We start from the raw sequence: 9,612 nt of genomic DNA, 5'->3' as shown, positions 1-9,612 counted from the left end.
TATACTAAGAAGACAAATGCCCCTATGATTACCACACACTTCTTTTTCCCCTTTTCCTTTGTACAAGGGAATAATTATACCTGACTTCCAATCCTCCGGGACTCTACCTTCCTCCCAGGCTAATCTGCACATCTTCCACATCCATTCTACTACTATCTCTCCCCCATGCTTCAGCATTTCACCACACACTCCATCAATTCCTGGGGCTTTCCCCGATTTAACTTTCTTCATTGCTTCCACAACTTCTATCCTACTGATTTCTTCCTGTCTTCTCACCTCCCTCCTTCTCCCAGCCATTCCCCAGCCACTTATGCTCGCATTACTTCCATCCTCTACGTTCAACAATTCCTTAAAGTGTTCTCTCCATCTGCTCACTTTTTCTCCCTTCTCCACTAGTAATCTACCATTTTTATCTTTCACTCCCCTGCTAACTTCACTTCCACCCTGTCTTACTCTTTTCACCTCTTTCCAGAACATTTTCTTACAGTCCCTCCACTTTACACTCAAATTCCTTCCAAATTCCTCATCCACTCTCTTCTTACTCTCTCTTACTAATCTTTTCACCTCTCTCTTTCTTTCTACATATAACTCTCTCTTCTGCCTCTCAACTTCTTCCACGCCCCTATTTCTCATCCATTCATTGTATGCTTTCTTCTTTTGTGCCACAGCTTGTTTCACCTCTTCAGTCCACCACGCTGTTCCTTGCACCCCCCTCCGTCTTCTCTTCCTTCCACACACCACATCACATGCTGCACATATTTCTTCTGTAAATATGCTACACACAACTTCCACGTCTCCCATCTGCTCCAATTCATATTTGCCCAATCGTTCCTCCACTTCTCTCTTATACTCTGCCTTTTTCTCATCCTCTTCTAACCTTTCCACTCTCCTTGCATCTACTCCTTCCTCTCGTCTTTCCCTTCTTCTATTTGTCCATTCTAATTGGACCTTGATTCTGGCCACCACCAAGTAGTGGTCAGAGAGTCCACTCCCTCAACCTCTATAAACTCTTGCATCCATTACACATCTTCGCATCCTTTCATCCACACACACATAATCAATCATTGCCTTCCTTTCATTCAGTTCACCACCCACCCTTCTCATCACTCGCCATGTATACCTGTGGATCATTTTATGCCTGAAGAGGGTATTGGCTACCACCAACCCCCTCCCAGCACAAATGTCCACTAACGCACTGGCATTCTCATCTATCTCAGCAGGCACACCCCACTCACCAACTATTCCATCCACCTTCGCATTCCCAACTTTACCATTCATATCACCAAGCAAAAACACTCTCTCATTCCTTCCAAACTTTTCCATGCACACTTCTACATTTGTCCAGAACTCTTCTCTCACTCTTCTAGCACGATCTTGCGTTGGCGCATACACACACACAATCGCCCACATTTGTATTCCAACTTTCAACTTTACCCACACAATCCTTGACCCAACTGATCCATACTGTCTTATGCTCTTCTTCCATCTTTTACTCACAACTATACATACTCCTTCCTTCGCCCTCTCATTCTCACCTACTCCTGCACATATACCCCATCCATACTCCCATTCTCTCACACTTTCTCCTCTCCATTTTGTTTCAGTTATTCCACATACATCCACTTTCGCACCCTCAAGCACCTGGACAATCTCTCTCTCTTTCACCTCATCATTCGCTCCTCTTACATTCCAGGTACCCATTACCAAGTCCTTTGTCCGGTCCTGAGTCGTCATCGTTTGGTCAGTCCTTGTCCGAGGCTTATTGTTTGTTTTTTTAGTTAGTTGTTTTCTGGGGAGGGGCACTAACCCTCCGCCAACCCTTTTAGTCGCCTTTTACGACAAGCAGGGATACTGGGGGAGTATTCTTGAAAAACCCCCCTACCCCCAGGGGTCCAGAAAGAATTATACTAATTGGAGATTTTAATGCAAATGTAAATTGGAATACTCTAGATATAATAAGCTAAGAAAGCTGTTGGGACCAAAAGCTCCTGGATCTCGTGCAAGAGTTTTTCCTAACGCAACATGTAAGAGAAAGCACCAGAAAAAGAGGACTCAATGTACCCTCAATGATAGATCTCATATTTACTAGGCAAGAAAACGATATTGACAATTTAGTATATCACCCTCCATTTGGCAAAAGCGACCATGCAGTACTAAATTGCAACTTCAGGATTGCATATGACATAGTTAACAGCAATGAAAGTCACAAAAAGATCCTAAACTATAAAAAGGGAAAGTATCATGACCTAAAGAAGTACTTCTTAGAAACTGATTGGGAAAAGGAGCTTAGAGGACAAGATTTAAATGCTATACAGTATATAAAAAATTCTGTGAACTTTATGATATAGGAGTCCAGAAGTACATCCCACAGCACAAAGAAGCGGAAAAAAAAAAAAATGGTTCAATATAGAATGTAAAAAATCAAATGAAAAAAGAGATTTGTTGTGGAATAGATACAGAAGACATAATAGTGAAAGGGCGTATAATAATTACAAACAGGCAAGAAACGATTGTACAAGAATAAGGAGGGAAGCCTAAAAACAGTTTGAGGGGGATATCATAAATAAAAGTAGTGATCAACCAAAGCTATTTTACAGCTACATCAGAAGCAAAACCAAAGTAAAAGATTAAATACAATCCATTACGCACGAGGGAATCACCTATACACAAGAGAAGGATATTTGTGAAGCACTAAACAAGAATTTTCAATCATTTTTTACTGAAGAAAAAAATTTTGAGAGGGATTATGTGGAACATACATGCCCACATAAATTTACTAGATATATAAATATCGGAAAAAGTAATACAGGAGGAACTAAGTAAATTAGATAAAGGAAAAGCAAATAGTGGATGAAGAGTTTGGGAGGAATCTGAGTGTGAAATGGAGGGAGAGTAAGAAATTGTTTTGGAAGGAGGTAAAGAAAGTAAGGCAGTGTGAAAGGGGAAATAGTAGGGGAGTGAAAGATAGGAATAATAGATTGTTGGTGGAGAAGAGAGAGAAATTGAGGAGATGGAAGGAGCACTTTGAGGATTTGTTGAATGTAGAGAGTGAGAGCAGTGTGAGTATAAGTGGTTGGGGAATGGCTGGGAGAAGAAGAGATGAGAGGAGGGAGGAAGAGATCAGTAGGTCGGAAGTAGTGGAAGCGATGAAGAAGATTAAGCTGGGAAAGGCCCCAGGAATTGATGGAGTGTGTGGTGAAATGCTTAGATATGGGGGTGAGATTGTTGTGGAGTGGATATGGAAGTTGTGTAGATTGGCTTGGGAAGAGGGAAGGGTTCCAGAGGACTGGAAATCAGGTATAATTGTTCCTCTGTACAAAGGAAAAGGGGAGAGAGAAGTATGTGGTAACCATAGGGGTATTTGCCTTCTTAGTGTGACTGGTAAATTATATGGTAGAATACTCATTGATAGGGTTAGGCATATGACAGAGGAGCTAGTTGGAGAAGAACAAGGGGGATTTAGGAAGGGAAAAGGGTGTGTAGATCAGATATTTGTTCTAAGATGTTTAGTGGAGAAGTATCTAGAGGAGGGAAGGAAAGTGTATGCTGCCTTCATGGACTTGGAGAAAGCTTATGACAGAATAGATAGGCAAGGTATGTGGAAGGTATTAAGAATATATGGAGTGGAGGGGAAATTGTTGAGTGCTGTGAAGAGTATGTACGAGGGAGCTAGGGCTACGGTGCGAGTGGATGGTGAGCTGAGTGAGTTCTTTGATCTCAATGTGGGACTGAAACAGGGGTGTGTGGTGTCTCCATGGCTGTTTAATATATATATGGATGGGGTTGTAAAGGAGGTGCAAGGTAGGGCAGTGGATGTGGGGCAGGCCCTAATGAATGAGGGTGAGATTTGGAAGCTTCCTGTGTTGCTGTTTGCTGATAATACAGTATTGTTGAGTGAAGATGAATGGGAGTTGCAAGGTTTGGTGAATGAATTTGGGACAGTGTGTAGGAGGAGGAAGCTGAAAGTTAATGTAAACAAAAGTAAAGTTATGGTGTTTGAGAGGAATGAAGTCACAGAGTGTGCAGTGAGGTTGGATGGTGAGGATATGGAGAATGTGAGTGCATTCAAGTACTTGGGTAGTGTGATGAGTAAGGATGGAACTTTGGGGGAGGAAGTACGTGAAAGGGTACAGCAGGGAAGAAAGGTTGTTGGTACACTGAAAGCAGTGATGAGAAATAGGGAGGTGAGTATGGAAGTTAAGAAGTCACTGCATGATGGTATTGTGATCCCTACCCTGACGTATGGAAGCGAGGCGTGGACCTTGCAAGAGGGGAACAAGTCAAGAATGAGAGCAGTGGAAATGAGTTACTTGAGAGGAGCATGTGGAGTGACGTTGATGGACAGGTTGACGAATGAAGAAGTGAAGGAACGTTGTGGGGTAGATGTGGATGTGGTTGAAAAGATTAGGAGAAATACACTGAGGTGGTTTGGACATGTGGAGAGAATGGAGAATGAAAGACTGACTAAGAAGGTGTATGTAGGTGAGGTGGAGGGAGGGAGAGGGAGGGGTAGACCGAGGATGAGGTGGAGGGATGGAGTTGAGAGGTATATGAGGGAGGGGGGGTGAGTTGGGGGGAGGGTAGTCAAATGGTGGGTGACAGAGTGACTTGGAGGCGTTTTGTCTGCGGCCACCCTTTGCGGAATTAGGGCGTCGGGCTATAGATAGATAGATAGAAAAGCAAATAGTCCTGATGAAATTTCGTGTTGGGTGCTACATGAATGTGCAAAGGAGTTAAGTAAACCATTATTTTTAATTTTCAAGAAATCCTTGAGACAAGGTAAACTACCTGATATTTGGAAGAAAGCAAACGTTGTTCCCTTATTCAAGAAAGGAAATAGACAAAATCCTCTCAACTACCGACCAGTATCACTAACCAGTGTTGTAAGCAAGGTATTAGAAAAGCTTATAAGAAAAGCTTGGGTAAATCATCTAGAAGAACACAATATGATAACAGAAAGACAGTTTGGTTTCAGAAAAGGAAAATCATGTGTTACTAATCTGTTGAGCTACCATGACAGAGTAACAGACACATTACAGGAAAGAGAAGGATGGGTGGACAGTATCTATTTAGATTTCAAGAAAGAATTTGACACAGTACCACAGCAAAGACTTTTATGGAAACTGTACCATCAAGGAGGAATTCAAGGCAAACTGTATTGTTGGATGCAAGATTTTCTCATAAAAAGAGAAATGAGATCAGTACTAAGGGGAAATTACTCATCATGGAGAGAAGTGACTAGTGGAGTACCACAGAGCTCAATGCTGGCACCAATCATGTTTTTAGTGTATATAAATAATATAGACAGTAACACTGGAAATGAAAGCTATCTAAATATGTTTGCAGATGATGCAAAAATACAAAGGAGAATTACTAACACAGACTCTTGTAAAGAGCTACAAGAAGAATTAAATAAACTTCATGAATGGAATAATACATGGCAAGTGGAATTCAGTGTGGACAAGTGTCACGTAATCAAGTTTGGTAAAAGTGGAAAAAGACCTGATTGGGATTATAAGTTAGGTAATAAAACCCTACACACATCAGAAAGAGAGAAGGACCTAGGTGTGATTATCAATAACGGACTATCTCTGGCTGACCACATCAGTGAGAAGGTACAGAACATGTATACACTGCTTGCAAATATGAGAATAGTGTTCACATAAATAAATGAAGACATGCTAAGAAAGATAATAACATCATTCATCAGACCAACCTTGGAGTATGCATCAGTAGTCTGGAGTCCTCATCTCAAAAAACACATAGACAAGATTGAAAAAGTTCAAAGGGCCGCTACAAGATGGGTAACAACCTTGTGGGATCTAAGCTATGAAAAAAGACCAAATAAACTTAATCTACCAACACTACAGGGGAGAAGGAAAAGAGGTGACATGATTATGTTATATAAATGCATATCAGGGAATGAAAAAATAGACATAAATTTTTACTTAACTTATGGAGAAGTATCAGCAAGAGGACACTGCAAAAAACTGCATAAGAAGAGAGATGATAAAGATGTAAGGAAATTTAGTTTCCCAAATAGAGCAATTGATCAGTGGAATGCACTACCGAATAAAATAGTGTGTGCCAAAACAATTCACAAATTTAAGGATATGTACGCTAAATATGGTTTAAGACACGGGACAGTACGAGCTTGACTCATTCCTGTAAAGATACAATTAGGTATGAACACACACACACTTGGATTTACATTGTTGGGGCTGGCTTATGGATAGTGCTGTGGATAGTGCAAGTTTGGGGTGTGTGATGTGCGGGTGAGGGGGCAGAGGGGTTGCATCTGTGAGTTGACAAAGAAATTACATACCTATACCACAGTCCAATCTATGAGCAGACTCCAGCAATGTAAATGGAAGTGTGTGTGTGTGTGTGTGTGTGTGTGTGTGTGTGTGTGTGTGAACTTGTGTCTTGTATTCAGTGGCTCGTGAGTTTGAAGCTTTCTTGGAGGAACCGAGACCAGATACAACACTTCTCCGTGGCTATACAAGCTGCCTAGAAACCAAATGTGAATAAAATTTGCAAAACACTGTGGAATACAGTCACAGCTACCTACAAAGCAAATGTGAGGAAAATTTGCAAAAGACTACGGAACTGTCATTATGTTTCACAGAAAGCCAATCCACATTAAAAAATATATATGGTGGCTGGCATTTGGTCATCTTTGATCAAATCCTCACCAAAATTAATAGACTTCTGCATATCCACGTACAGTAGTTGCTATTTCTTATAGGTCTGGTGAAAATACATCCAAAACTTTTCTATATTATATATTTTAGCCACACACACACACACACACACACACACACACACACACACACACACACACACACACACACACTCACATTGAAGTATATCTGTCCTATAGGAGAAAGTGATCATGTGGTCATTGAGTTCCAGATGATAATAGGGAATGTCGAGCCAAGAGATGATCTTCATAGGCAGGGAAGGTACAACTTTGGGAAAGCAAATTTTACAGGATTGAGAAAATTTTTCGAAAATGCGGATTGGAGAAAATTCAGAGAAACAAGAGAGATACAGAGGAAGTGGGATATCTTTCTAGACCTCTATAATTTGGGAGTGGAAAAATTTGTACCAAGAGTAAGAGGGAAAGAAAACAGGAAAAAGGAGTGGTTTAATAGAAGGTGTATGATAGCAAAAAAAGAGAGAGATAAGGCGTGGAACAACTGGAGAAAGAGAGGTAACGACAGAATAAAGGAAGAATATAAAAGAACTAGAAATGAATACACAAGAATATGTAGAGAAGAAGAAAGGAATTTTGAAAAAGGTATAACAGACAAATGTAAGGATGAACCCAAACTGTTTTATAGATTTGTTAATGGCAAACTGAAACAAAAGGAAGGAATCACCAAACTGAAAGTAGAAGGAGAGGTCTATAAAGATGCAGCAGTGCAAGCTGAAATAATGAACAAATGTTTCCAATCAGTTTTCACTGATGAAAAAGAGTTTGTGGAAGGGGAGGGAGTGATTAGAAATGTCATTCATTCATTGCCAGACGCCATGTATCCCAATCGGGGTGGCCAAGGGCTTAGAGTTAATTGTTTTACAGGGAGGGGCACTAATCCTCCACCAACCCCACTTGACACGTAGGGATGCCAACAGCATCTGGTGTTCCCAGGCGGTCACCCATCCAAGTACTAACCAGACCCAACGTTGCTTAACTTCGCTGATCGGACGGGAAGCGGTGTACTCAATGTGGTATGGCCGGTGATAAAAGATATAAAAGTGGAGGTACAGGATGTGTATAAATTACTGGAAACTCAAGATGTAAGGAAAGCCCCAGGACCAGATGGAATTTCTAATTGGGTACTGAAGGAATGCAGAGAACAACTGGCGGATAAAATTCACAGTTTAATGTATGCTCACTGGAAGAGGGGAAAGTGCCACAAGAATGGAAGAGGGCAAATGTGGTACAAATTTATAAGGGAGGAAACAGGGAAGAACCCCTGAATTATACACCAGTGTCTCTAACCAGCATGGTTGCAAAATTGTGTGAGAGAATCCTGAAAGACAGATGGATAAAATATCTGGAAGAGATGAATATTTTGGCTGAATGTCAGTTTGGATTTAGAAGTGGAAGGTCATGTGTTTTCAACTTGTTGAGCTTTTACTCAAGAGCAATTGACATGGTACAGGAAAGAGATGGTTGGGTGGATTGTGTGTACTTAGAGAAGGCCTTCGACAAGGTACAGTACCTCATAAGAGACTGATGTGGAAACTAGAATATATAGGAGGACTGAAGGGGAAACTCCTGGAATGGATGAGAGACTTTTTGAGGGACAGACAAATGAGGACAGTAATAAAGGACAGAATGTCTGGATGGAGAGAAGTAACAAGTGGAGTCCCTCAAGGCTCGGTGTTGACGCCAGTAATGTTGCTGATTTGCGTAAATGATATGGTAGATGGAGTGAACAGTTATGCAAGTCTGTTTACTGATGATGTAAAGATCTTGAGGAAGGTAGAGGTTGAGGAGGATTGTAAAATGCTGCAGGAGGATCTGGATAGGATATAAGATTGGAGCCGGATGTGGGAAATGAAATTTAATGTAAAGAAATGTAAAATATTGGAAATGGGTAAAAGTACCAGGAGGCCATCACTAATTTATTTGTTGGGTAATGAATTAATCACAAAAATGAGAGAAGAGAAAGATTTGGGACTGCTGGTCCAAGATAGTTTGTCACCTGAAAAACACATTAACAAGATAGTTAGAGAGACATATAAACTCACATAAGAGTAGCATTTCATTGTATGGATGAGGAGATGATGAAAATATTGATAGTGGCCATGATCCGCCCCAGGTTAGAATATGCAGCGGTAGTATGGTCCCCACACAAAAAGAAAGATATAAACAAGATTGAGAGAATACAAAGAACAGCAACCAAGATGGTCCCCAGTCTGGCAGATCTGTCATACAGAGAGAGGCTGGAAAAGCTGAATTTGCCTTCCTTAGATGAAAGGAGAAAGAGGGGAGACATGATTGCAGTGTTCAGGACCATGATAGGAGTAGGTAAAATTGACCGAGAAGATCTGTTTGTGTGGGATAAGAGAGCAACAAGAGGACACGGAATGAAATTGAAGAAGTCAAGCTGCTTGAAGAATATCAAGAAATAAAGCTTTCCTTATAGAAGTATAGACTTATGGCATAGCCTGGACAGAGATCGTCCAGTCTAAAAACTTAATCGAGTTTAAAGCTAAATTTGACTTCTTGAGAAACAGCGACGGAAACCCACGAGCATAGCACATTCCGTGTATATCACAATTAGGTACATTAGGTAAATACATAGATATTTGGAACGACTTAGACGAAGAGGTGGTGCAGGAGAAAAACATTCATGCGTGTAAAAGCAGACTAGATAAATGTGGATATGGAGGCAGGACAACACGAGCATTGCTCAGTTCCTATATACTATGTACATATGGGTAAACACACACACACACACACACACACACACACACACACACACACACACACACACACATTACGGACGAGGGAATCACTTATACACAAGAGAAAGATATTTGTGAAGCACTAAATAAGAATTTCCAATTAGTTTTTACAGAAGAAAAAAATTTTGA

At 40.8% G+C, this 9,612-nt stretch overlaps 1 non-coding gene across 1 annotated transcript; it reads right to left on the bottom strand.

Annotated features, from left to right (window-relative positions):
- Positions 1-7,629: 7,629 nt before the first annotated feature.
- On the bottom strand, positions 7,630-7,748 carry LOC145410032 (5S ribosomal RNA). Its single transcript, XR_013899212.1, has one exon. It is a non-coding gene; the product is annotated as a 5S ribosomal RNA (ribosomal RNA).
- Positions 7,749-9,612: the final 1,864 nt, after the last annotated feature.

The sequence above is a fragment of the Coenobita brevimanus genome, chromosome 9 (assembly GCF_032717465.1).
Source record: "Coenobita brevimanus isolate Jiangsu-jjx chromosome 9, ASM3271746v2, whole genome shotgun sequence".
In the NCBI taxonomy this organism is placed as follows: domain Eukaryota; kingdom Metazoa; phylum Arthropoda; class Malacostraca; order Decapoda; family Coenobitidae; genus Coenobita; species Coenobita brevimanus.
This window is presented reverse-complemented; position numbering and strand designations above follow the sequence as displayed.